Below are 27757 nucleotides of genomic sequence, written 5' to 3' on the forward strand. Positions count from 1 at the left end.
ATTTTCTGTTTATGTCGTCACACTATCTGCAGATACTGTTTTATTTCTTCTTTCAGTCTGTATTCTACCTCTTTCTTCTTCTGCACTGCATAGAACTCCCAGCACTATTTTATTTCTATTTTATTTATTTTATTGGGAGTATAGATGCTTTATACTGCTGTGACAGCTTTTGTTGTGCAACAAAGTGAATCACACCCACACACATATATACATACATACATACATACATACATACATATATATATATATATATATATATATGACAGCTTTTGTTGTGCAACAACAATATATGTCCCCTTTTTTTGGATTTCCTTCCCATTTAGGTCACCAGTCATGAGTAGAGTTCCCTGTGCTATACAATAGGTTCTCATTAGTTATACTTTTTTTAATATAGTAGTGTGTATATATATATATGTCAATCCCAATCTCTGAAGTCATCTCACTAGCCCCTCCTCCCCCATTGGCATCTGTACGTCTGTGTCTCTATTTCTGCTTTGCAAATAAGAGCACTATTTAGAATAACAGAGATCAGAGGAGAAAACATTCAGTTTGTTAACTGCAATAAATTAAGCACGTTAATTGTAGGGTTTTTTTGGTTGTTTTTTTGTAAATGCTATTTATTAACAGAGGACATTTTCTTCTATCCCTATATTTCTGAGACTTTATACTGGATCAATTGAATTTATTAAATACTTTTTCTTCATCGGTTGATATGACCATTTAATTTTTCTTCTATACCATACATGGATTGAGATTTTAAATAGAGAACAAGTCTTGTACTCCTAAAATAAACCTCACTATTTTCATGGTGTAAAATTATATATATATATATATATATATATGTATATATATATATATATATATCCACACACATATATATATATATATACACATACTATATTTGAATTTGATTTTCTTATATTTCATAACAATTTTTACATTTATATTAGGGATAGTAATCTGTAATTTTCTTTTTTCAACTATGTTTGTCTTATTTGGTATCAGGATAATACTAGATTCATTAGTGATTTGTGAAATGTCTCTTCCTCTTGTGATCTGTAAATGAGGTTGTATGGTATTAGTCTTAATTCTTTAATTAATCTCAATTCTTTAATGATTTAACCAAATTCCCTAATGAAGCTGTCTAGGTCTGGAGTTGTGTGGGGTAGTTGGAGTTTTGTGTGGAGTTTTTTTTGGGGGGGTAGTTTTATTATTATAAATTAATTTCCTTTAGTAGGTACAGGGTTATTCAAGTTATCTGTATCATTTTAGGTGTTAGTTTTTACTTTGAAGACTTGGTCTATTTCAACTAAGCTGTGAAATTTACATATATAGAATTATTTGTGTGTGTGTGTATTCTCAGTCCTGTCTGACTCATTGTGACCCCATGGTCACCGGGCTCCTCTGTCCATGGAACTTTACAGCAAGAATGCTGGAATGAGTTGCTATTTCCTACTCCAGAGCATCCTCCCGACCCAGGGATCGAACACACATACATCGCCTGCATCTCCTGCTCTGACAGGCAGATTCTTTCCCACTAAGCCACCTGGGCAGCCCTAGAACTGTTTATATTGTTCCTTTAATATCATTTTGATGTCTATAGTGTCTTTGGAGATATCACCCCATTTCATTACTGATAGTGGTAATTTCTCTCTTCTTTGAAGAATCAGTTCATTTTCTCCCCCCCTCTTTTTTTGCCTATTTTTAATTTCATTGATTACTTTTCTTTATTGTTTCTTTTTTTTCAAGGCCAGCATCTTCAAACCTCTCTCAGCTCCATCTTTATACTGTCTTGCCCTTGTATATATCAAATCTCCTTCCCTCTGATCATCTAAATAATTCATATCAGATTGAACTGCTCACTTGTGTTATTTTTTCCCCCACTTCTCATATTTTGCAGCTCCATTGTTTGGTGCATGAATATTTAAGACAGTAATTTATTTTTGATGGGCTGACCCTTCTATCATTATATAAAGTCCCTCTTTGTATCTAGTAATTTTCTTTGCTCTAAAGAGGTATCAGTGTAGGTATTCCTGCTTTCTTTGAATGAACATTTGCATGATACATCTTTTCCATCCTTTTACTTTCAACTTTTTTTTTTTCTTACTATTTGAAGTGAATTTCTTGTAAGCAGTATATATAATATTTGGTACATATTTTAAATCCATTTTGCTAATCTCTAAGTTGGTATATTTAGACTGTTTACACTTAATAGAAACTCTTGTCTGTTGGGAATGTAAGTATAATTGTTCTTTATTTTTCTGTTTTTAATGAATATTTTGGTCCCTCTGTTCCCCTGCCACCCCTTTCCCAATCTTCCTGTGGGTTCCTTTAACACATTATAGAATGCCATTTTCATTTGTAATGTTTTATTAGTCTATCTCTTCTTAGATTTTCTAGTGGTTTATTTATAGTATTACAGTATATCATATTTGATGGGTAATATTAAACTATACCAGACAGAATGTGTGGTTTGATGTTATATTACATTAGAATCTATTGTTGCTATCATTTTGGAGTTAAACCTTATCTCTCATTCTTCCTTTGCTTTTCCTTTTACAATAAAATTATCTCAAATATTTATTCTAACACTTTTAAAACTAAGTCAGACATTGCTATAATTTTTACTTCAACCAGTAGGGAAAATTTAGAAAGCTCAAAAGAAGGAATATCTATTTACCTATCCTTACTTTTTTTCTTATTGTACTTTATTTATTTTTGATGTTCCAAGTTTCCTGAATTTCCCGACAACACATTTTCATACATTTTCTTTATCTGAAATATATTGATTTAATTTTCATTCCTGAAGGATATTTTAAATTGATAGAGAACCCTGGGCTGCCATTTCTTTTCTTTAAGGGCTTGAAAAATGATGTATTACTTCATTCTAGTCTCCATGGTTTCTAATGAGAAATTTGTTTTCATTTAAATCTTTTCCTTAATAGATGAGGTTTTCTCTCTCACTGCTTTCAACTTTAGTTTGCTTTCTCTTTCAACTTTAGTTTCAACTTTCAACTTGAGTTTGCTTACTCTTTAGTTTGCAGCCCTCTCAGACACCACTAGAGAATCGGTAGGAGGAAGGTGAATTGGAGATCTGCATTATAACTTTGTGAGGGGTGGAAATCTTGCCTCTCAGTCTTTGGTGGCATGGGTTCGAGTGGGGCCATTATTTCCTGTGCTATTTATCTGCAATTCAGCAGTTGTCTACAAAACTTCTGTCTTTCTAGGCTTTCCTTTTCCTGGCCAAAGCTAAAGAAAGCAGGAATTCTGAAGAGTTTTTATTGTCTGCTCCCATTAGCACTTCTCCATTGCTAGCTCCTTTAAGTACCAAGTCTGGGAGTTCTGTGGCAAAACCAATACCTAAGATATATACCAGTGTGGCTTTCACTGGTTTGCAAAGTCCTTAGCCAATCTACTCTTTCCTTTTCAAAGTCTTCTTAGGTTGTTTCTACATGCCCAGTGTCTTAGTTGTACTTACTGGGAGAAATATTCAAAAATATATTTCCTCTATCTATCTGGAAGAGAAATCCTTCTATTGGCTTAGTAAATGGCATCCTACCTATCTAATTACCTATCTCCAAGATGTGTACTAGTGTTCCAAAGGAATGTGTAGTTGATTACAATACGACATCTATGGATTTTCTCCCACTGTCAACTTTAAGTAGAATGCTACACAAAAGTTTTGAGCAAATATTGACTCTAGATTGCTTTTGTTTTGAATATCTGTGCAGAAAAATGTGCTCAGTTTGATAGTTTTCTTTTATAGCATAAGAATAGCTATATTTATTTATAGTCCGTTATTCTGCAAAACAATTTAAACACCAGAGAGTTAAGTGTTCAGTCACTTCCAAGGTGTATCTATGTAATGTAGTCTAATCAAGCAACTAAGACATACCCTCCATCAAGTAGACTGTATGAAACTGTTGAACTAAGGTTAGAAATAATTTCAGAGGCAATGACTTCCAATTAAATGTAATTCTTATCTTGGTGTAGGTGGAATCAGCATTATAGATGCAATTTTCTTCACTGTAGAAATAAAACTTACCATCAACAAGTAATCAAATATTCTGAAGCCCCTAATGACCTTTTTTCTTGTTTTTCCCTTCTATTCTGGATAACTAGATCTTAAGATCTAGAATGTTAGGATCTTAGGATCTTTTCAATAATACGGAAACATTGCTAACACTGATATCTGTAATCTTAAACCTGACTGATTTATAGAATCAGCATGTTATTTGATATTCAGTAGTGGGGATACTTGTAAGAAAAACATCCAAAGCTGACCCAGAAATACTTTGTGAACAATACTGCTCACACTGTGATTCTGTAATAGTGACCAGCTGTACCTACTGAACAATCTCATTTGGTTTTTATTACTTCTTATTTTTAACTTTAGTACTAAAGTGCTGAGGCAGCTAAGTAAGCACAGAGACATTTTTTGAATACTAATCTCTTAGACAGCAACCTCTGCTATATCAAGTACATTTTTTAATGGAAAAAAAAAAGAAAGTAGAAAGTTTCAACACTAACTTAATTTAGAATTTACCATTTTTCTTATGTGATGTAAATTTTCCAGCACATGATTATTGTCTTTATTACTCTAGTAGGGTAAATGTCATTTGCAGAACTCCTGAGCTGCTAGAGAATACTATTTATAGCAAAAACAACTGCTACTTTAATCATATTGGCACACTTTATAGCTATGCTGTAAAGTATTCTTTATACCTTTCACTTATGAAAGAAAACCAAATCAAACTAAGCCTCAATGACTGCTGCTCTTCTCTGAAGGTATGATACAGAAGAATGTATTAATAACTGAAAATACATTTTCAAGGATTAAAAAAATAAATTTGCTATTCTACAACAAAGAAAAGCATTGTTTAAATTTTATCTGAAACAATATATGATTAGAAAATGAGAAGAATAAAATCTCTATCAAGTATGAGACTTTGTATATTTCTTAATACTAGCTTCCAAAATAGAGTACATTTTCAATATTTATCTCTCATAGAGAGCAAGGAAAACTAGAATTGACCTAAATATCATCATAAGTTGTTTTCTTGATTCTTCAGACTTTACTGAAGCTGTTCACAAGTTAGTTAGTACCTAAACTATTCAAATACAAATTTAATTCCCAATTTTATTGACTATAAGTGACAAACACAAAGAAATCAAGTGATCTTGTCTACATTTTTAAGAAGTGTGTAAATTCCCCAAGATATTTTATAGTTGCAATATCCTCAGTGATTTGATTATTTTCATTTCAATTTGGTTACGTACATCTGAGTCTATGGTTTGGTTCACATCAGTTCATGTCAGTCGCTCAGTCGTGTCCGACTCTTTGCAATCCCATGAACCGCAGCACGCCAGGCCTCCCTGTCCATCACCAACTCCCGGAGTTCACCCAAACTCATGTCCATTGAGTCGGTGATGGCACCCAACCATCTCATCCTCTGTCGTCCACTTCTCCTCCTGCCCCCAATCTTTCCCAGCATCAGGGTCTTTCTTTACCAATGAGTCAGCTCTTCGCAAAAGGTGGCCAAAGTTTTCAGCTTCAACTTCAGTGCTTTCAATGAACACCCAGGATTGATCTCCCTTAGGATGGACTGGTTGGATCTCCTTGCAGTCCAAGGGACTCTCAAGAGTCTTCTCCAACACCACAGTTCAAAAGCATCAATTCTTCGGTGCTCAGCTTTCTTTATAATAAGTCCAACTCTCACATCCATACATGACCACTGGAAAAAACACAACCTTGACTAGATGGACCTTTGTTGGCAAAGTAAAGTCTCTGCTTTTTAATATGCTATCTAGGTTGGTCATAATTTCCCTTCCAAGGAGTAAGCGTCTTTTAACTTCATGGCTACAATCACCATCTGCAGTGATTTCAGAGCCCCCCAAAATAAAATCAGCCACTGTTTCCACTGTTTTCCCATCTGTTTGCCATGAAGTGATGGGACTGGATGCCATGATCTTAGTTTTCTGAATGTTGAGCTTTAAGCCAATTTTCACTCTCTTCTTTCACTTTCATCAAGAGGCTCTTTAGTTCTTCTTCACTTTCTGCCATAAGGGTAGTGTCATCTGCCTATATGAGGTTATTGATATTTCTCCTGGCAATCTTGATTCCAGTTTATGCTTCTTCCAGCCCAGCGTTTCTTATGATGTATTCTGCATATAAGTTAAATAAGCAGGGTGACAATATACAGCCTTGACGTACTCCTTTTCCTATTTGGAACCAGTCTGTTGTTCCATGTCCAGTTCTAACTGTTGCTTCCTGACCTGCATACAGGTTTCTCAAGAGGCAGGTCAGGTGGTCTGGTATTCCTATCTCTTTTAGAATTTTCCACAGTTTATTGGGACCCACACAGTCAAAGGCTTTGGCATAGTCAATAAAGCAGAAATAGACGTTTTTCTGGAACTCTCTTGCTTTTTTGATGATCCAGCGGATGTTAGCAATTTGCTCTCTGGTTCCTCTGCCTTTTCTAAAACCAGCTTGAACATCTGAAAGTTCACGGTTCACATGTTGCTGATGCCCGGCTTGGAGAATTTTGAGCAGTACTTTACTAGCATGTGAGATGAGTGCAATTGTGTGGTAGTTTGGGCCTTCTTTGGCATTGCCTTTCTTTGGGATTGGAATGAAAACTGACCTTTTCCAGTCCTGTGGCCACTGCTGAGTTTTCCAAAGTTGCTGGCATATCGAGTGCAGCACTTTCACGGCATCATCTTTTAGGATTTGAAATAGCTCAACGGGAATTCCATCACCTCCACTACCTTTGTTCATAGTGATGCTTCCTAAGGCCCACTTGACTTCACATTCCAGCATGTCTGGCTCTAGGTGAGTGATCACACCATTGTGATTGTCTGGGTCATGAAGATCTTTTTTGTATAGATCTTCTGTGTATTCTTGCCACCTCTTCAGAATATCTTCTGCTTCTGTTAGGTCCATAGCATTTCTGTCCTTTATTGAGCCCATCTTTGCATGAAATTTTCCTTTCGTATCTCTAATTTTCTTAAAGAGATCTCTAGTCTTTCCCATTCTAATATTTTCCTCTGTTTCTTTGCATTGATAGCTATGGAAGGCTTTCATATCTCTCCTTGCTGTTCTTTGGAACTCTACATTCAGAATCTATGGTGATGTCAAAAGATAAATAAATGGGGCCTGGCCAATGTCAAAAGGTCTCTTCAACAACTGATGTCATTTTATGATGAGCCAGATGATTAGCTAAAGAAAATGATAAAATCTCTGTCAAGTATTAGCGGTTGCTTTCTAGTTAATTATTTCATGTGAGCAATTTTATCAGATGGGAGACACTGAATTCTGTGATCTTTTTGTTCTATATTATTATTGAGATAATTTTTAGAATAGCATGAGATTTTAAGGTTTTATTTTGATCTATATTTCTGAATGCTTAAATTAGTGTCACATTTCAAATATTTCACTTATCAAACAATATTACATTGTATTTGTATTATATTATCTAGCATTTTAATGTTAAATCTGTATTTCCCATGGGAAATTATATGCATTTAATTTAATTAACTCTTTACATATAGATTTTAATATATGTGTTATAGGTGCAAATATTTAACATCTAAGAGATCATTTTATGCTATATTAAGATTTTTTTGACTCATTTATAATCTAATTTTCATATATTGGTTTGTCCAAAAAGTTCATTTGGATTTTCCTATAACGGAAAAGCCCAAATGAATTTTTTGGCCAGACCAATAATTAACATCATTGAATGTGATAAATGTAGTAACAGTAGCTTTACAAAGTAGACAGTATTAAAAGATAAAATAAATATGTAAATAAGTAGTAAATGTTTAATTTATTGTTAATGTCATTGCTCTCATTATTTTTAGTTATCTTGTTCCTGAGTATTGTTTGAAAGATACTAGAAATTTTCAGAAAATGACCGTCTATTTTAGAGTTAAACAGAAATAATGTTTGAATGAATGTTTACATTTTTTTGTTATTAATGCTTTAAAATTTTCCTTTGAACTAACTGTAAACTTACATAAATGTTTCAAAAATAGCATAGAGAATGCCAACATACCTCTTACACAGCTTCTCCGCATGATGCAAAAGGAAGTATAAACACTAGGGAAACTCATGGAGCATGACTCCATTTCAGAGGCAGACTTAGCCTGGATTTTAACACTGCACAAGGTCAAAGATACAGAACTGAACTATGCTACATGATTTATGACTTCGAAATAAAATTTTGGAGTAGAATATGATTTTGTTTTGCTATATTTCAGTATATCTTTTTCATGAAAACAGTTATATTTTTACTCTATTGTTTTAAAAATGAATATCAAGGTGAACAGGTATGACTCCAGTTTAAGAGGTAATGTGGTATTACAGTTGTGGCACTATTATTTCCAGAAGAAAGATGAATTCTCAAGCTTCACTCTTCTTCCTTGCTAATGTCTTAGGGCATCCATAGTTCAGAGAATTCCCGAGACCGGGAGTTGGTGATGGACAGGGAGGCCTGGCATGCTGTGGTTCATGGGGTCGCAAAGAGTCGGACATGACTGAGCGACTGAACTGAACTGAAAGAGGCTGTATCATTCCTTATATGTGCATGTATGCATTCCATGTTGCAGTAAATGTTTAATACCTTTTAAAACAGATTTTAACCTGTAGAACACAAGTTAACAAGTGGTTCTGTCAAAATAACTAGAACACAGGTATTATTTTAATTTGCAGCATTATCAATAACATAATCATTAAGAAACATAAATTCAAAGAATTGAAAAAAAAAGAATTTTAGCCACATTTTAACCACAGATTCTATTAATATCTTTGGCAATTTTTGAACTTCTCCTTTACTTAAAAATAGCAGTGAAATTCTTTATCATAGATCTCAGGCACTTTACTATCAGACTCTCTGCTACTCATATTTCCTACCACAGCATGTCCCTGTGTCTTATTCACATGTGGTTTTCCACTTAAGTCTTGAAAGTCCTTGTGTCTGTAATGTGTCGACCACACTGTACTGCTCCCCTCTCTTCTACTGTGGATTTAAATGTTCCCTCTTCTCTACTCCTATATTACTTAGGTCATAAGACAAGAAGAACACTTACCACAGTGTATTATATGTTTGTTTAGCTTTATGATCTGTTTCCTCTGGCAGATAATGAGAGCCATCAAGCTAGGGCCATTTAGGTATGTCTGTCACCACAGAGCACAGAATAATTTCTGGAATGTGGTGGATGTTTAATATCGATATAGTGATTCAATCAATCAATCAATAAGTGAATAGTATTTCATAACTAATTTAAAATGTAAGTGATTGTCATGGTACAGCTCTTTCATGAAAACAGTACATTTTAAATATTAACCAGTGTAATGTTAGCCAAAGCTAGATATATGGTTACATGGAAGTATTTGACAGGATATTGCATTATATGGAGGTGCTACCTGGAAGGCTAACAATTTTTTTTTTTCTTCATGAAGAGTCATTTGAGTAACTGCACACAACTAGACAAGGCATATATAGAAATGGCAGCAGTGGATATCTTTATCTCTGATTAATGAATGAAGACAGTGGTTAACAACATGTAAGTGCTTACTTACAGTTCTATATTCTTTGCAAGTATCAACTCTTCTAATCCTTTCATGCTTTCAATAATGAAGATATTATTATTGTTCTACTTTAAAAGATCCAAAGCTTCAAGATAAAGAGATGAAATAACATGTCAAAGGATACTCAGATAGGAAGTTGTAAAGCTTGGCAGCCAGGAGTCTTGCTTCAGATTCAGAGTTGTTACTCCTATATTACACTACTCCCCAGTACTGATAAAACGCAAGCTATAGAAGGAACAGTGGGTTAAAGTAAAGATGGCAGTAGAGAAACTTGTGTAATCATATACTAACCATCTAGGCAAAAGAATATTTTTGGATCGTTAGATCTACTATATGATTATTCCTAAAGTTTTCTCTGTTTGCTTTATTTTGAAATTTTCTAAATCTTTCCCACTTGTTCCTTTTTTTTTTTTTTTTACTGTGATTCTTGTTTTCTTCCTATATTCTCATCTCTTTGAAATGATCACCCCCCAACCCTGAAAATAAGGTCAATGGATGAACACCAGAACAGAAAACTACTAAAGAGAAGGCTGGCATAAATTCTGTAGACTTAATGCAAAAAAAAAATGTATTAGGTGGTCATCCCATTTCAAAATGTTTGCCTCTTCACAGCTCACTGCCATGCTGAGAATTATTTTTTCAATGACTGGAGGATATTTCAACTCTGTATATACCTCCTTGAAAAAGTGCTAATTTCCTTGGCAAGTCAAAAATGGAACATCTGCTTATATTGACTCTCTAGTTGGAAAACAATAAGAAAAACTTTTTCTTTTCTTTTTCTGTGCTAGTGATATGATTGCAGTACCCTATTGCATATTAATAACTCTTGAGATGCATCCTTGTTTGAATTTGAATGGTCATAAATAAAATAAGGCAATATTGAGTTATAAAACAGAAATAAACCATATTTGCTAAATACTTTCTTCACCAAATACAAACATACACATATAACAGTAAAATAAATGAAACATTTTAAAAAGAAGTTCTTGTTTATAATTGTCTTTCCCTAGTTACATGACAGCTAATGTGGTATTCATGGTCAAATTTAACTTTTGAGACCATCTGCTCTATGCAAGATGTCATGGAAATAAAGGCTGTTTTGAAATAAGAAGAGAACAAAAATCTTATTCAGAGAACACTTCCCAGCTGTGTTACCAGTTACTGTGTAATCATCTTTCATTATACATGCTGTATGGGGTATGGAGCATGATTAGAAATGCAAACCTGATGTTCTGAATTTGTACATCTCTTTTACGGCCAGATCTGCTCAGCAAGGAATTTAGCCTTAGATTCCATTAGCAGCTCATGAAATATTTTGCTAAGTCACTAATACTATGTGATCACTCTAATATTCCATAAAGGACCCTAAAGACAAATTCTAAAATTCTTATAGGACACTAGACACCAAGACTAAGCAGTATAAGACTAAGAAGTATAAGACTAAGCAAAATCAAAACCATACTATTATCATCTTTGTTCTCTTTCTCTTTTCCTTCCAGTTGACTTTTACTGAATGCATAATACAGCACAGCAAATGGTCTAATATTATAAGTTACTTATTTCCTTGTTTTCTCCACACAAAGTCAAGCACTGATACCAGTTTGAGGAGGGGGCACCATTTCAGATACAGTATCCCTTTAACATTATAGGTGTAGTATATGGCTACATAGGTTGATGTCTTAACAGGTATATATTAATGTTTTGTAGCTCATTGTCCGCATTTATCTCACAGATCATACCATACTGAACAATAAGAACAGACTCATTCTGTGTATAATTGCTTATTTCATTGTAGTCACCTTGTTTCCAATTTCTCCAGTTATCTACTGCTGCATGAAAAACTCTCCTAAAAGTCAAAAACTGGCTAAAATGCCAATGATTTTATTGTATCTCACCATTTTGTGGATAATGAACATGCACAGGATACAGGTAGGTGATTTTTCTGGTCCATATTGTATAAAGTGAGGTCTTCTGTTAAGAAAGACATAGCTGATGCCAGACTGGGCTGGATGATACAAAATGGGTGTTCTGACATGTCTGGTCTCTTGGTAAAGATACTTGGAGAAATGCGCTCAGTGGGTCCCTCTATAGAGTTGTTTCAGGGCTTCTGCATATGGTACCTCACGTATGGTAACTGGCCCTCTTACAAAACAGCTCAAAGCCTCATGATACCAAAGTGGATGCTTCCAGTCCGTTTTGATAGGTATACTTCCAAACTAACACAATATCATTTCCACCAGTTTCTACTGGATAGGTCACAGGTCATGATGGATTCAAGGAGAAAGGAATAAATTTCTTACTTCTTAATAGGAGGACTGTTAAAGAATCTGTGGTCTTTTTAGTCTGCCACACTAGTCTTTACTCAACAACAACAAACTTTAATTATTATTGTGTAGACATTGCAGTGATTAGATTGATAGAATATATTGGTATTCTTACAAGTGATATACTGATGAGTCAGAAACTGCTGGTTTGCATCTATAATCTTGACAAACGCTGCCAAATATTTGGCAGACATATGTAGAAATATTTACTGTGTCTTATTCATCTTTGTTTATCCTAACGGTACTCAATGAAAAAAGGTGTTCCCCACTATTTGAAGAAATAAAGAACATAGGACTAAAAGGTAGGAGTATGGAGGGATGAAAAGAAAAGAGAGTTATAGAAATGGAAAAATAATATGGTAAGACAGAATCTGATATTTGAAAGTCATTCCATTTTTGTTTCTTGATATCTATTTATTCTCTGTTAAAGCACAGAATTGGATTAGATAATCTCTTAGGCCCTTTCTACTGCTAACCTTTTATAACCCCATGATTGTACATACATACCAAACACATATATATTTTAACATAAAAGTATCCCACTGAAGGATAACTTTCAAATGCCTTTTTCTATGTTTAAAAAACTTTCATTTTGAGAAAACATGCAAAAACTGAGGGCTGTCAATACTACAGTGGGTTTTTTTCTCCTTTTTAATGCTTATAATTCAGTTAAGTCTGCCAGTATACCATGACTGTTTCTGTCAAAAACTAAGCAATTAGATCTGTTTAGATTTTACATGGTTATCTTTACCAAGGCAAGTACTGAGAGGAACTCTTAATTTTGGAAAAATAGCTTGTCAATATATTAACATTTGCTTCTTTTACGTGAGAGCAAATTTTTTAAATTGCTAACTTCAGCTAATTACATTTAATGATAACCCAAATAATTTTATCATATCATAAATCTATATGTTCGAAGTAATAGAACATTACTTGAATATACATCTTATCTAATAATCTCACAAAAAGTTATAAATCATAGTTCATAATTCCTATGATAATTGAAGTAACAAAAGTAATTATAGATATCACACCGAAATAAAAATGCTTGGTGGATATATCTCAACTGCTCAAGCTTTAAATTTGAGAAGTTTAAGTGTTAGTCATTCAGTTGTGTCCAACTCTTTGCAATCCCATGGACCGTGACTGAGCTTACCAGGCTCCTCTGTGAAATTTTCCAGGCAAGAATACTGGAGTGGGTTGCCACTTCTTTCTCCAGAGGATCTTCCCAACCCAGGGATCAAATCTGAGTCTCCGCATTATAGGCAGAATCTTGACTGTCTGAACCACCAGGGAAACCCCTAAATTTGAGAAGTTTTTATATTAAAGAAAACTTTGATCAACCTATCACTTTACAAAAGTGATTGTAAAAATGACTCTCTTATTACCAAGACCTAGTTACAAGTTAAAATGTTATTTGTATTAAAAAAATGTGACTTGGCAAAGTATATCTAAAATACAATGAGAAGTTGTAATGGAAAGTTATAAAAAAAAATACCAAATCACCCTGATGTTTTTGTTGTTTATTTTAAACAGAACCTGCATCATGGCCACAATTTAGCTACTTTCCTTCAGTTACTTTATTAAAATGAGTGATTGGGGTGGAGGGGGAGGCAGAGTGACAAGAAGTCATTGGTTAACTGAAATTAATTAGACTCATGAAATTTATGTGATAAAAATCACCTTTCAAAGTCTGAATTTGGAAACAACATAAACTCTATTAATAATAACATTTCGTAAGATTTTTCTTTTTTTGCTTTCTATCCTGCTATTCTTTTTTTTTCCTCAGATAAAATCTTAATGAAAACCTATGCAATAATGCAGTTTATAATTATCTATGGATACAATTAGAAGGCTTCACATTCTCTGATACTGCTTCAGCCTCTTTCTGTTTTTGCATGTCTTCAATATTTGTCTTTATAGTCCAACTCTCACATCCATACATGACTACTGGAAAAACCATAGCTTTGACTAGACGGACTTTTGTTGGCAAGTAATGCTGTCTAGGTTGGTCATAGCTTTTCTTCCAAGAAGCAAGCATCAAAGAATTGATGCTTTTGAACTGTGAGAAGCCTCTTGAGAGTCCCTTGGACAGCAAGGAGATCCAACCAGTCCATCCAAAAGGAAATCGGTCCCGAATATTCACTGAAAAGACTGATGCTGAAGCTGAAACTCCAATATGTTGGCCACTTGATGCAAAGAACCGACTCATCGGAAAAGATCCTGATGCTGGGAAAGATTGAAGGCGAGAGGAGAAGGGGATGACAGAGGATGAGATGGTTGGATGGCATCACTGACTCGATGGACATGAGTTTGAGTAAGCTCCAGGAGTTGGTGATGGACAGGGATGTCTGGCGTGCTGCAGTCCATGGCATCGCAGAGTCAGACAGGACTGAGTGACTGACTGAATCTTTGATCTTGTTACTTTTCTCTCCAGTATAAACTACTCAATTCTACCAAAGACACCCCCCCACCTGACCTTCAGCTGCAGTAGTTTGTGGCATACTAACATTCCACCATTTGTCAACCCCCATTAAAAATACACTTATTTCACCTTTAGGTTGTTAAACACTGTTGCAGAAAGTTAAATCATTATGCTGAGACATTAATTCATATTTTTTTAAGTAGAAATATAGTTGACATACAATATTATGTTAGTTTTATGTGTACTACATAGTGATTTGACATTTCCATACACTAAGAAATGATCGCCACAATAAACCTGGTAATCATCTGTCCCCATTCAAAGTTATCACAGTATTACTGACTATATTATTTATGTCATGTTACATTGCTCTGGTTTATTTATTTTATAACTGGAGATTTGCACTTCTGAATTCCCTTTACTATTTCACCATCCCTACTCTCCTCCCCTTTGGCAATCATCTGTGTGTTCTCTGTATCTGTGAGTCTCTTTTCATTTTCTTTTGTTTCCTTTGCTTTTAATTTTCCACATGTAAGTAAGATCATACACTATTTGTTTTTCTCTGACTTATTTCACTAATATAAGACATCTAGATCTATCCACGTTGTCACAAATGGCACATTTTTTTTCATTTCATGGTTGAATATATACAATATTCCATTGTACGTATGTGTGTATGCACACACACATCATCTTTACTAATTCATCTATCGATGGACACAAGTTGCTTTCATACCCTGGCTACTGTCAATAATGCTCCAGTTAACACAGGGGTGTGTGTATCTTTTCACGTGAGTGTTTTAGTTTCTTTCACATAGATCCTCAGATGGGAAACTGCTGTATCATATGGCCGTTCTCATTTTGTGAGGAACCACCATGCAGTGTTCCATACCGGAGGCACCAATTTATAATCCCACAGTGCACAAAGGTTCCCTTTTCTCTACATCCTCACCAACACCTGTTACTTGTCTTTTTGATGATAGCCACTCTGAAAGGTATGAAGTAGCATCTCACTTTTGGTTTTAATTCCCTGACAATTAGTAATGTTAAGCATCTTTTTTGTCTGTTGGCCATTCTTATGTCTATTTGGGAAAAAATATATATTCACATCCTCTGCCCACATTTAATTATTTTTCTTTTTTTGATGAAGAGTTGTATGAGTTCTTTGTATATTGTGAATATCAGGTATGTTGTGTTCAAATATTTCCTCCCATTCAGTAGGTTACCTTTTTGGGTTTTGTTTTAGATAGTTTTGTTCCCTGTGCAAAAGCTTCTTAGTTTGATCTACTCCCATTAGTTTTTTAACTTTTGTTTCCCTTGTCAGAGGAGACAAATCCAAAAAAGTATTACTGAGACCCATGTCAAGAAGCTTACTGCCTATGTTTTCTTTAAGTTTTATTTTATATAGGAGTATAGTTAATTTATAATGTGTTAGTCTCAGGTGTATAGCAAAGTGATTCTGTTATACATTTTTCTCTTTCAAGTTCTTTTCCCATTTAGGTCATTACAGAATATTGATCAGAGTTCCCTATGCTATTCAGCAAGTCCTTTTATGTTTTCAGGCCTTATGTTTAAGCTTTAATTCATTTCCTTTTGTTTGTTTCTATTGAAGTATATTATACATACAATATTATATAAATTTCAGTTATATGACAGTGATTTGATACTTTTATATACTACAAAATCATAACCACAAAAGGTCTAACTATCATCTATCACCATGAAGAGTTGTTACAATATTATTGAATATTTCCCTATGCTGTGCATTAAAACCCCTGACTTATTTGATATTGGAAGTTTATACCTCTCAATCTCCCTTATCTATTTCCTTTACCTTGCCACCACTTTCTCCTCTGGAAGCAATCTGTTTTGTTTTCTGTATCTGTGAGTCTTGTTTTGTTATGTTTGTTTTTATGCTTTGTTTTTTAGATTCTACATAATTGAAATTATAAGGTATTCTGTGACTATTTGTTATTCAGATGCTAAGTCATGTCCAACTCTTTGCAACTCCATGGACTGCAGCATGCCAGGCTTCCCTGTCCCTCACTGTCTCCCAGAGTTTGCACAAACTCATATCCATTGAGTCAGTGATGCCATCCAACCACCTCATCCTCTGTCACCGCCTTATCCTCCTGCCCTCAATCTTTCCCAGCACCAGAGTATTTTCCAATGAGTTGGCTCTTCACATCAGGTGGCCAAAGTATTGATCAGAGCTTCAGCATCAGTCCTTCCAGTGAATGTTCAGGGCTGATTTCCTTTAAGATTCACTGGTTTGATCTCCTTGCTGTCCAAGGGACTCTCAGGAGTCTTCTCCAGCACCACAATTCAAAAGCATCAATTTTTCAGCACTCAGCCTTCTTTATGGTTCACCTCTTATGTTAATCTACCCTATAAGTATAGGCTTATTTCTGGGCTTTCTATTCTGTTCCATTGATCTATGTGTCTGTTTTTGTGACAGTACCATAATGTTTTGATTATCATAGAATGTAGTATATATAGTTTGGTATCAGAGAGCATAATACCTCCACCTTTGTCCTTTCTCAATATTGTTTTGGCTATTTGAGGGCTTTGTGATTCTTTACAAACTTTAGAATTATTTTTTCTAGTTCTATGAAAGATACCATTGGTATTTTGAAATGGATACATTGAGTCTATAAGTTACTATGGTCATCTTTAACATTATTAATTATTTCAATCTATGTGCATTTATTTTCCATTTATTTCTGTCATTCTCAATTTCTTTCAACAGTATCTCACATTTTTCAGAGAATAGAGCTTTACCTTCTTGTTTAAATTTAGATATTTAAATAGTTTTTTAAGATATTTCATTCTATTAATGAAATTATAAATACAATTAAAAAATTTATTTTAGTAGGTCAATATTAGTTTATAAAAATGTAATATATTTATGTTTATCAATTTTTTATCTTACTAAATTATTTATCCTAATAAATTTTAATAGTATAATGTCACCTAAAAGCAGAGACAGTTTTATTTATTTTCTAATTTGGATTCCTTTTATTTCTCTTTCTTTTCTCATTGCTCTGGCTAGGACTTCCAATACTATGTTTAATAAAAGTGGCAAGAGAACATCCTTGACTTCTTTTTGACCTTAGAGGCAATGCTTTCAACTTTTCATGATTGAGTTATGATGTTGGATGCATATTTGTCATATATGGCCTTTATTATGTTGAGGTAAATTCCTCGATATCCACCATGTTGAGAGTTCTTATCATAAATGAATGTTAAAATGTATCAAAAGATTTTTCTGCATCTATTGAGAGAATCATATCATTTTTGCTCTCAATTTGTTAATGGGGTGTTTCACATTGATTTGCAGATATTGAAGCATTCTTGCATCCTTGGTGTAAGTCCCACTTGATCATAATATATAATCATTTTAATGCATTATTGAATTTGATTTGCTAACATTTTGTTGAGGATTTTTGCATCTATGTTCATCAGTGATATTGGCCTGTAATTTTCTTTTTTTTGTGGTGGTATATCTGTTTTCATATCAGGGTGATACTGGCCTCATAGAATGTGTTAAAAGCACTCTTTAGTTTGAAAAGTATAGTTGTTAACTCTTCTTTAAAATTGTATGAAATTCACCTGTAATTTTGGTGTGCCCATGGAGGAAGGTGATTTCAAGGTTTTCAAACTCTGCCATCTTGGCCACTTCTATTGATTTCTTCAGGATTTAATGTGATTTTTTTAAACACTAATATACACCATCCTCCCACCTTAATGCTGCTAAGTCGCTCCAGTCGTGTCCGACTCTGTGTGACCCCACAGACGGCAGCCCACCAGGCTCCACCATCCCTGGGATTCTCCAGGCAAGAACAATGGGTGGTCATTATTTCAGAGATTCTCTATTGTAGTTTCCATTGCAGTGGTTGGTCATTTTTTTTTTTTTTAACAATGTATTCCTGAAAAGTTTTTAAAATAATGATAGCATAATCATCAATTGGATGTTCATTTTATATGCAGAGAATAAGTGACTTACATACATGCCTTTGTATTTACTTTAAATAAATAAAACAGATTGCTCCCTTCAATATTTTTTTCAGGTGAGGAAATTCAAGAGAAGCTAAGTTACTCAGTCAAGCTTATATCCTAATGAGACAGAGAAAAGGTAAAACTGTGCCCTTTGCTAGCCATTTTTTCATTCATTTATTCAAAATACCATTTTGCTTGTCTCAGATTTGCCTCTCTATTAAGTATCCAAGCATCTAGACAAATACACTCTCTTACCCAGTGGAACTGACAATCAAAAAGGAAGACTTTGGTTAACTGATGACCATTTTACACAGGAGTAACACGGAAAAGTACACACTATGCAAAACTGGAGTGGGGTTAGGGACAGAAAACTTCTATAAAATAACAGTTATAAACATTTAAGCTGAGATCTGAAAAATGAACAGGATTTAGCTATACAAAGTATATTTATGGGAGACAAGATGCACTGAAAATGTCAAAATGAAATTGTCCAAAATGAAACATGTTGAGTTTCATAAACTGAAACAAGCATGATTGTCTGAGGCACAGAGAAGCTGAAGAAAGGTTATTCTCTCTCTTTTCAAAGCCTCTTTAAATGGTTGTTAGTATATACCTGTGTTTGTGGTATTTTAAAGGATAAATATATTATCTCATAAAATTGCAGGAAAATGAAAAAAAAATTAGCAAAAATAAAATAAAACAAAAATCTTATTCTAACATCCAGAGATAATCACTGTTAGTGCCTTGATGTTTGCCTTTTCAGACATCCAGTCTGTATAGGAATGTGTATATTTTTACATGAAAAAATATGAACCCTAAAAAGGCTCAAAGCAGTATACTGGTTATTAATGTAATATGTGCAATTATTTTATATGTCCATAAATTTTAATATTCAATAATGCATGAACAATGCAGAACCGATATGTGGATGCGCAGATTGATTAAACAGAATAAATATTTTGAAAAGGTTGTTATTCTGAGTACACATCACAGTCTAAAGAACAGGTAAGTTATTTAAAAATTACTTTAAAACATTTACTTACGTATGTGGGAAAAGTCAGTTTTAATCTTTGATTCCTCTCTTATATACCAGATTTCCAAAATTATAAATGACTATTTTGTATATACCTATTTCCACAAACCTGAGGTAAGATAAATGTATGCAATGGACATGGGCTTTCAAATGAGAATATTTGTGAAATAAACATGTTTGATGACCATTAAAATTACAAATAAACTGTACTTCATGGAATTTAGCAATATCATAAATGTTCAAGGAAAAACTAGAAACATATTTGAAACACATGTAGGTGGTTAATATATAAACAGCTTTATAAAATAACAGGGAAATTTATAGCAATAAACTGGAATATCTGATAAAATTCATAAGCAAAATCAAATTAAAACATATACCTGAAACTGTTTCATTGTGCCCTATGGAACACAGTCAATCATAGGTTTAAAAAAGAGAGACATCTTCCACTCTTCTATGACATTCTCTACCTATTTCTGCCATCTGACATCTTGCTCACTTCTGATAATGTTACTTCTCTTACAGCTCCCTTAAAGGATAACTCTTCTTTCTTACTCCCCTGAAGCAATTAATTTCTAAAAATGGAACAGTTGCCCTCCTTGTTCTTCATGGCTATTTCTAGGCCATTTTCCTTTCCCTTTCTTAAAATTTAATCAAGGTAACCTTAATTTTTTTTAAATTTTATATTGGAATCTAGTTGATTAACAATATTATATTAGTTTCAGGCATACAGAAGAGTGATTCAGTTATTCACTGAATCACTGAATGTGTATATTCAGTCATACACATTCATGTATCTATTCTTGTTCAAATTCTTTTTCGTTTTCCTTTAGAATACTGAGGAGAATTCCATGTGCTATACAATAGGTCCTTTTTGATTATCTGTTTTAAATACAGTAGTGTGTACATGTCAGTCCCAAACTCCTAATCTGTCCCTCACCTCAGCCGTTACCCTGGTAACCATAAATTCATTATCTAAGTCTGTTTCTATTTTCTAAGTAAGTTTCTACCATTTTTAAAATTTAGATGCTTTGTATAAATGATATCAAATAATATGTATTTTTCTATCTGACCTACTTCACTTAGAATAATAATCTCCAGGTCCATTCATGTTGGTGCAAATGGCATTATTTTCTTCTTTTTAATGGCTGAGTAATATTCCATTGCATATAAATACCACACCTTCTTTATCCATTTAACTGTCAATGGACACTTAGGGTGCTTCCTTGACTTAACAATTGTAAACAGTGCTTCAGTGAACACTGGAGTATATGTATCCTTTCAAATCACGTTCACCTCTAGATGATATATGTCCAGGAGTGGGATTGCTGGATCATATGATAGCTCTATTTTTAGTTTCTTAAGGAACCTACATAGTCTCCATGCTATTCTTCATAGTGGATGTACCAATTTACATTATCACCAACAGGATAGGAGGGTTTCCTTTTCTTCATACCTTCTCCAGCATTTACCGTTTGTACATTTTTTGATGATGGCTTCCGACTGATGTAAGGAGATATGTCTATTTAGATTTATTCTTTGGAGAAATTTCTACTTAGATCTTTTAACCATTTTTAATTTTTTGATATTGAGTTACATGAGCTGTTTGTAAATGTTGGAGACTAATCCCTTATTGGTCACATTATTTGCAAATATTTTCTCCCATTCTGTGGGCTGCTTTTTATTTTGTTTATGATTTCCAATTTCCTTTTCTGTACAAAAGCTTTTGAATATAATTAGATCCCATTTGTTTATGTTTGCTTTTATTTCCATTACTTTAGGAGACAGATCAAAAAAAGATATTGCTACAATTTATGTCAAAGAATGTTCTGACTATATTTTCCTCTAACTTTTATAGTATCCAGTCTTACATTTAGGTCTTTAATCCATTTTGAGTTAATTTTTCTGCATGGTGTTAGTGTTATAATTTCATTTTTTTAATTTTTATTGGAGAATAATCAATTTACAATGTTTTGTTGATTTCAAGTATATAGCAAAGTAAATCAGTTTATATATATACACACACACACACACACACACACAATTATCTACTCCATTTTACATTCTTTTCTTATATAGACCATTATGGAGTATTCAGTAACACTCCCTGTGCTATATGGTAGGTCCTTATTAGTTATCTATTTTACATATAATAGTGTGTATATGTCAATCTCAATTTTCCAATTTATCCCTCCCCTGCTTAAGTTAGGGCTTCCCTGATGGCACAGACAATAAAGAATCTGTCTGCAATGCAGGAGACCTGGGTTCGATCCTTGGGTGGGAAGATCCCCTGGAGAAAGGAATGGCTACCCACTCCAATATTCTTGCCTGGAGAATTCCATGGACAGAGATATGAACCATGGGGTCTCAAAGAATTGAACACAACTGAGCAACTAACACTTTTACTTTCTGCTTAATTTTTTACATCTGTAACTATTTCTGTTTTGTACCCCTTTTTTAGAGCCCACATATATGTGATATCATATTTTATATCTCTTTCTGACTTACTTCACTTAATAGAATAATCTCTAGGTCCATCCATGTTGCTGCAAATGGCATTATTTTATTGTTCTTTCTGGCTAATATATCACTGTATATATGTACCACATCTTTGTCTGTTCCTCTGTTAATGGACATATATGTTACTTCCCTATCCTGGCTATTGTAAAGAGTGCTGCAATGAACATTGGGGTGCATATATATTTTCAAATTATGTTTTTTCCTGGATATATGCCCAGGAGTTTGATTGCTGGATCATAAGGTAGGTCTATTTTTTTGTTTCTTAAGGAACCCCTATACTGTTCTCTATAGTAGCTATACCAGTTTACATTCCCACCAACAGTGTAGGAAAGTTCCCTTTTCTCCACATCCTCTCCAGCATTTATTGTTTATAGATTTATTGATGATGGCCCCTCTGACCTGACTGGTCTGAGGTGATACCTCTTAGAGAGCTCATGCCAATGAGCCCTCGCCGGATCTGCCACCATCAGTGAGCCATAGCCACCTTCCAAAATTAGCAGGACACCTTCCAACACTAGCTGGTAAGTCTGGCCCATTCTCTTACAAGGTCACAGCGTTTTTTTTCCCTGGATCCTAGTGTGCAGGACACCCTGTGTGCACCCTCCACGAGTTGCATTCCATTTCTCCCAGTCTGTGGAATTCCTGTGGTCAAACCCCATTGGCCTTCAAAGCCAGACTCCTTGGGGGGCTCCTTCTCCCATTGCCTGGCCCCCAGGCTGGGGAGCCTGACATAGGGGTCACAACTCTCTCTCCTGGGAGAGAAATTCTGTGGTACAATTGCTCTCCAGTTTGGGAGACACCCACCTGGCAGTTATGGGATTTTTATCATAGTTGTGTCCTTCCTGTTGTGTGGCCATGGCTTCTTCTTTGTCTTGGATGTAAGGTATCTTTTTTTAGTAGGGACTAGAATTTGCTGGTAGGTGACTGTTTAGCAGTTAGTTGTGATTTTGGTAATTTCATAAGAAGGAGTGATCATGTCTTTTTTTGTCATCTTGCCTCCTCCCCCAAAGTAACTATGTTTTGTCTCCCCTTGTCATCACCTGTTCCTCCATGGAACCCTCCCTCTCTGGATCTCTTGTACTAACATGGGAGATTATAACAAACAGAAAGATGACCCCTATTTCACTCATTTGCTTGATCTTCTCTCCTGCAATAATTTTGTTTACCATCCTCTGTAGCTATTTTGTTAGTCATTACCATCATACAAAGCACTTTTATAATTGCAATTTTAAATATTTTTCCAATCACCAGTTCTTTTTTCCAACTCATTGGAAAAAAAATTTTTTTTTTCTCATGTCCTAACTTTTTAACTGCCTTTGATGCTACACCATCCCTCACCCTTCTTTCTTCTTTACTTTCCTATCATAATTCTCAGGATGAATCATGATCTCTACTTACCTTCCTTTTACATCATTATACTCCCATAAACAAACTGCAAACTTCTGTGTTCTCCAGGCCTATTTGAACTGCTGGGTTGACTTATATGTAGATTTTTTCAATAGTAAATATTATAATACTGCATGATCCACAGTTGGGAATCTGCAGAAACTCACATATGAAGGATTTGCATATAGAGAGGGCTGACTATAAATCATACTTGGATTTTTGTTTGTGTGAATGGTCAGCACCTATAACCCTCATGTTGTTCAAGGGTAAACTATATTCTATGTTAAATATAACTAGAAAAACTACAGTCAAGCTTGCTAGTCTTACTTTATATTCTTTGAAAAATCACCAAATTAAATAATCTTTAATGCTGCTGCCAAACAAAACCATATTCTCCCATTCTCTAAGACAACACTTTCATATATAGTACTTTAATTCCACTATATCTCCTATTAATCTTCACTCTCACATGATGATCTCAATTCTTATTAAACAATGAACTATAGCTATAAGAAGACAGATTCTACAAGCTCCCACTGCTATGTCCTTCATCTGTGATTATATGTCTTAACGTTCTTCTCCTCTATACACAGACCACCATTCAGGGTTCATACCTCTAATTGTGAAGTACATTTCATCCACTCTTCCTTTCTCAGGGATATTGTTCCACCATTTCTCTCGCTCTATTTCTCTGTAATCAACATGAGGACAGATTTTTAAGTCTGTTTACTTTTGAAGCCCCAGAGCCTATAATGGTCCTGGGAACATAGAGGGTACTCAGTAACAAGTAAATTAAAGAAAAAATGAAAGATGTAATTTTTATTAGTTAAATTTAATATTTTAATATATAATACAATTTAATCTTCAAGGGTGGAATGAAATGATTTGTCACTTTCATAGTGGATAAGTATATGAAGTCAAACATTCTGAAAAAAGAATCATAGATTCATAGAATTAAAACCTTAACATGACAATCTTACTGTTCGAAGTCCCTCTAAAAATAAGGCAAGTATTAATATGCAATCAAATCTGTTTATTCAGTGGCAATTTGAGTGAAAAATTAAAAAAAATCAAAGCAGATATTTAGATAAATTACGGTGAGTCTATGTGTTTAGAAAAGTATGTATTATTGTGATCACATCAATAAAGCACTTCCATTTACTCTGGAAAATCTTTGTTTGGTATATGACTAACAGGTGTGCCAGTGAAGGTGTAACTCTGCCCATAGCTTCATTGTAGAGGATCACTCCTGTTGTCTTCATATGAGAGCTTTGGCCAAAAAGAGTTTGAGGATTCCTTATTATTAGTGGTCAAGTTGAATACCACTCTACATCTCTCTCTGCAATATTAATCTCCCCCAGAGTCATGTCTAATTCAATACAGGAAAGGTATCTAGTTGATAACCTGTGTGACAATCACCTACTGATTGAGGCAGCCTGAGGTCTTTGTGAGTGAATAAAAGAGTCCCTAGATTTTTTTTTTAGAGAACATAGAAGGTAATACCTGATGTTAAAACTGTTTACTCCATGAAAAAAAATGGCTTGTGTTTGTAATAATAATGCTGTGTATTCACAGTCATATATATTTGACTGAAAAATATCGTGTGTGTGTGTGTGTATATATATATATATATATACACACACACACACACACATATACAGACATAAAAGAGTGCAAGCTGCCAAACCAAAAATAATAAAAGTCATTTTCTTACCTGTGAAATCAAAGCTGCAGCATCTGCTTGTTTCACCTACAGATGAGAATCCTGCAGTTTATACTTCATGGTTAATAAGACTGAACACTTTGAAACATACTTCTGGAGCCACCCAACCTGTAAATTAAATACATCAGCAATGCAATTATTGCTGTTTGCTCTTTTCCCGAGTATAAATCACATATAAAACAGTTTCAGTGCTGAACCACAGAAACTATAGTTTATATTTTACTGTTAGTGCTTGAAACTTCACAATGTAAACCAGTGTTCCAAAGCTGCAAATATGTTCTATGGCTGCTGCTCTGAAGATTTACCTCAGTCTAGGAAAGAAAATCTGACTAGCAAGCAAAGATATTTTATGGAAACTCTTTCTTGTTTCATTCTCTTGTGTTCTGCATACCTTTAAGAGAGTGGCATATGCTTTCCTATGATTTAAAATCTTACACACATTTTTAATAAAAATTTTTGAAACTAAACAAAAAGTATAATAGTAGCTGATCTAAAAACAACTATTTATAGATGCATTGTGCTTAGTGCAGAAAATATTTAAAGACAAAATATCTAAAACAAAAAGCAAGCATATTTTTCATGCAACCACGAAGAGTTGAGAACTTGAACATGCTGACAACTTTTTAAATTCATGATTTCTTTTCCTCAGCATTTTCCTAAATAATTATTCACATTGAAGGTTCATATTTTCTTTCACTTTCTCTCTCTCACGCTCTCTTTATCATTAACCTTCAGTTCGGTTCAGTCACTAGTCGTGTCCGACTCAGCAACCCCATGGACTGCACCACATCAGGCTTCCCTGTCCATCACCAACTCCCAGAGCTTACTCAAACTCATGTCCATTGAGTCAGTGATGCCATCCAACCATCTCATCCTCTGTTGTCCCCTTCTCTGCCTGCCTTCAATCTTTCCTAGCATCGGGGTCTTTTCTAGTGAGTCAGTTTTTCGCATTAGGTAACCAAAGTATTGAAGTTTCAGCTTCAGCATCAGTCCTTCCAATGAATATTCAGGACTGATTTCCTTTAGGATAGACTGGTTGGATCTCCTTGCAGTCCAAGGGACTCTCAGGACTCTTCTCCAACGCTACAGTTCAAAAGCATTAATTCTTTGGCACTCAGCTTTCTTTATAGTCCAACTCTCACATCCATACATGACTACTGGAAAAACCACAGAAGACGAGATGTTTGACTAGATGAACCTTTGTTAGCAAAATAATGTTTCTGCTTTTTAATATGCTGTCTAGTTTGATCATAGCTTTCCTTCCAGGGAGCAAGCGTCTTTTAATTTCATGGCTCAGTCACCATCTGCAGTGATTTTGGAGCCCAAAATAATAAATTCTCTCACTGCTTCCATTCTTTCCCCATCTATTTGCCATGAACTGATGGGGCTGGATGCCATGATCTTAGTTTTCTAAACATTGAGTTTTATGCCAACTTTTTCACTCTCTCACTTTCATCAAGAGGCTCTTTAGTTCTTTTGCTTTCTGCCATAAGGGTGGTGTCATCTGCATATCTGAGGTTATTGGTTAACCTTAACAGACTCTTACTAGATCTTTTCAAAATAAATAATCCTGCTCTGATTTTTTAAATTAGGTAAAAAGAAATTTGACAATTTATCTTTTTATAGTTCCAGAATGGAATGGCAAACCCACTCCATTTTTCTTGCCTGGAGAATTCCATGGATAGAGGTGCCTAGTGGGCTACAGTCCATTGATTTGCAGAGTCAGACATGACTGACAAATACTTCAACTTCAGGACTGAATAATTATTGTATCTTTGATACTGATGATTTTATAAAGCATTTACTATTTTAATACTATTTTCAAGATATTAGCCTATGTTTCTAAATCATTGCCTGAGTTAAATTTTACAAAATTAAAATAAATTAGCATTTCTTAAACTTGGAGTTTAGATAATGATTCTCAGACCTAGCTGCAGACAGTTACCTGGTAGGGGAGATAACACTTAACATGCCAGATACTCAGGGCCCATCCATAGATTCTGATTTAGTTGCTTTGTATAAGCTGAAAAACAGACTTTTTTTATGTTCCCTGTGTGGTTCTAATACACACTCAGAATTGAAGACTATTCAATTTAAGTAAACAGATTTAAATTAGAATATAGACAAAAGGATTTGGGCAGCTAAGTCTGAAACTATAAACAGGTCATCACTACAATTTTTAATTTGCCTTCCAATCCATGGTTTATTTAATGGATTGATTTTTTAGTTTTCCAATTTTATTACTTCATAAATTTAAACTCAGTAAAACATGATTGATGTTAATTATAGAGATCTATGAAAATACACAAAAGTATTCATGGTCTCTGTGTGCAGGTAACAGTTTCTATCAGGTTCTTGTAACTTATTTTGCAAACTGCCTTTTATTTTCAGGATTTCATGTGATATATGCCAAGTGCCCCTAAAACAGTCCTACTTCTCTTTTCCTTACCCTAATTTATTATAAGTCTGTTCTTTGGACTAGACATAAAAAGGAGAAAATCAGTGACCAATCAAAAATACAGCACTGATTCAATAGACCAGTTATTCTTTTCCATGGTTGGAAATTAAATTCAACATTTAACAAAATAACAATCTCAGGACTATAGAATTAGAGGATCTGGATAAGTGGATCTGGGTTAAGATCCAGCTTTCTGTACTTTTTTTTTAATATTATGAAAGCTGCAATAGTGATTCTGGTGTGTATCCAATGAAAAGACCCATAATATTTAATAAATAATAGCAATGATTTATTATG

The 27757-nt window shown here is 34.2% G+C and overlaps 1 long non-coding RNA gene across 1 annotated transcript in view; it reads right to left on the reverse strand.

Annotated features, from left to right (window-relative positions):
• Nucleotides 1-27757, reverse strand: part of LOC145539221 (uncharacterized) — a 212748-nt gene that overhangs the window by 27907 nt on the left and 157084 nt on the right. Inside the window, exons 2-3 of the long non-coding RNA XR_014077642.1 lie at nucleotides 24994-25110; nucleotides 23894-23970 (exon numbers count right to left, since the gene is read on the reverse strand). This is a non-coding gene — a long non-coding RNA (uncharacterized LOC145539221). The remainder of the gene's footprint in view (nucleotides 1-23893; nucleotides 23971-24993; nucleotides 25111-27757) is intronic.

Source organism: Giraffa tippelskirchi, chromosome 2 (genome assembly GCF_054371585.1).
Source record: "Giraffa tippelskirchi isolate mGirTip1 chromosome 2, T2T-mGirTip1v1.2.pri, whole genome shotgun sequence".
NCBI lineage: Eukaryota > Metazoa > Chordata > Mammalia > Artiodactyla > Giraffidae > Giraffa > Giraffa tippelskirchi.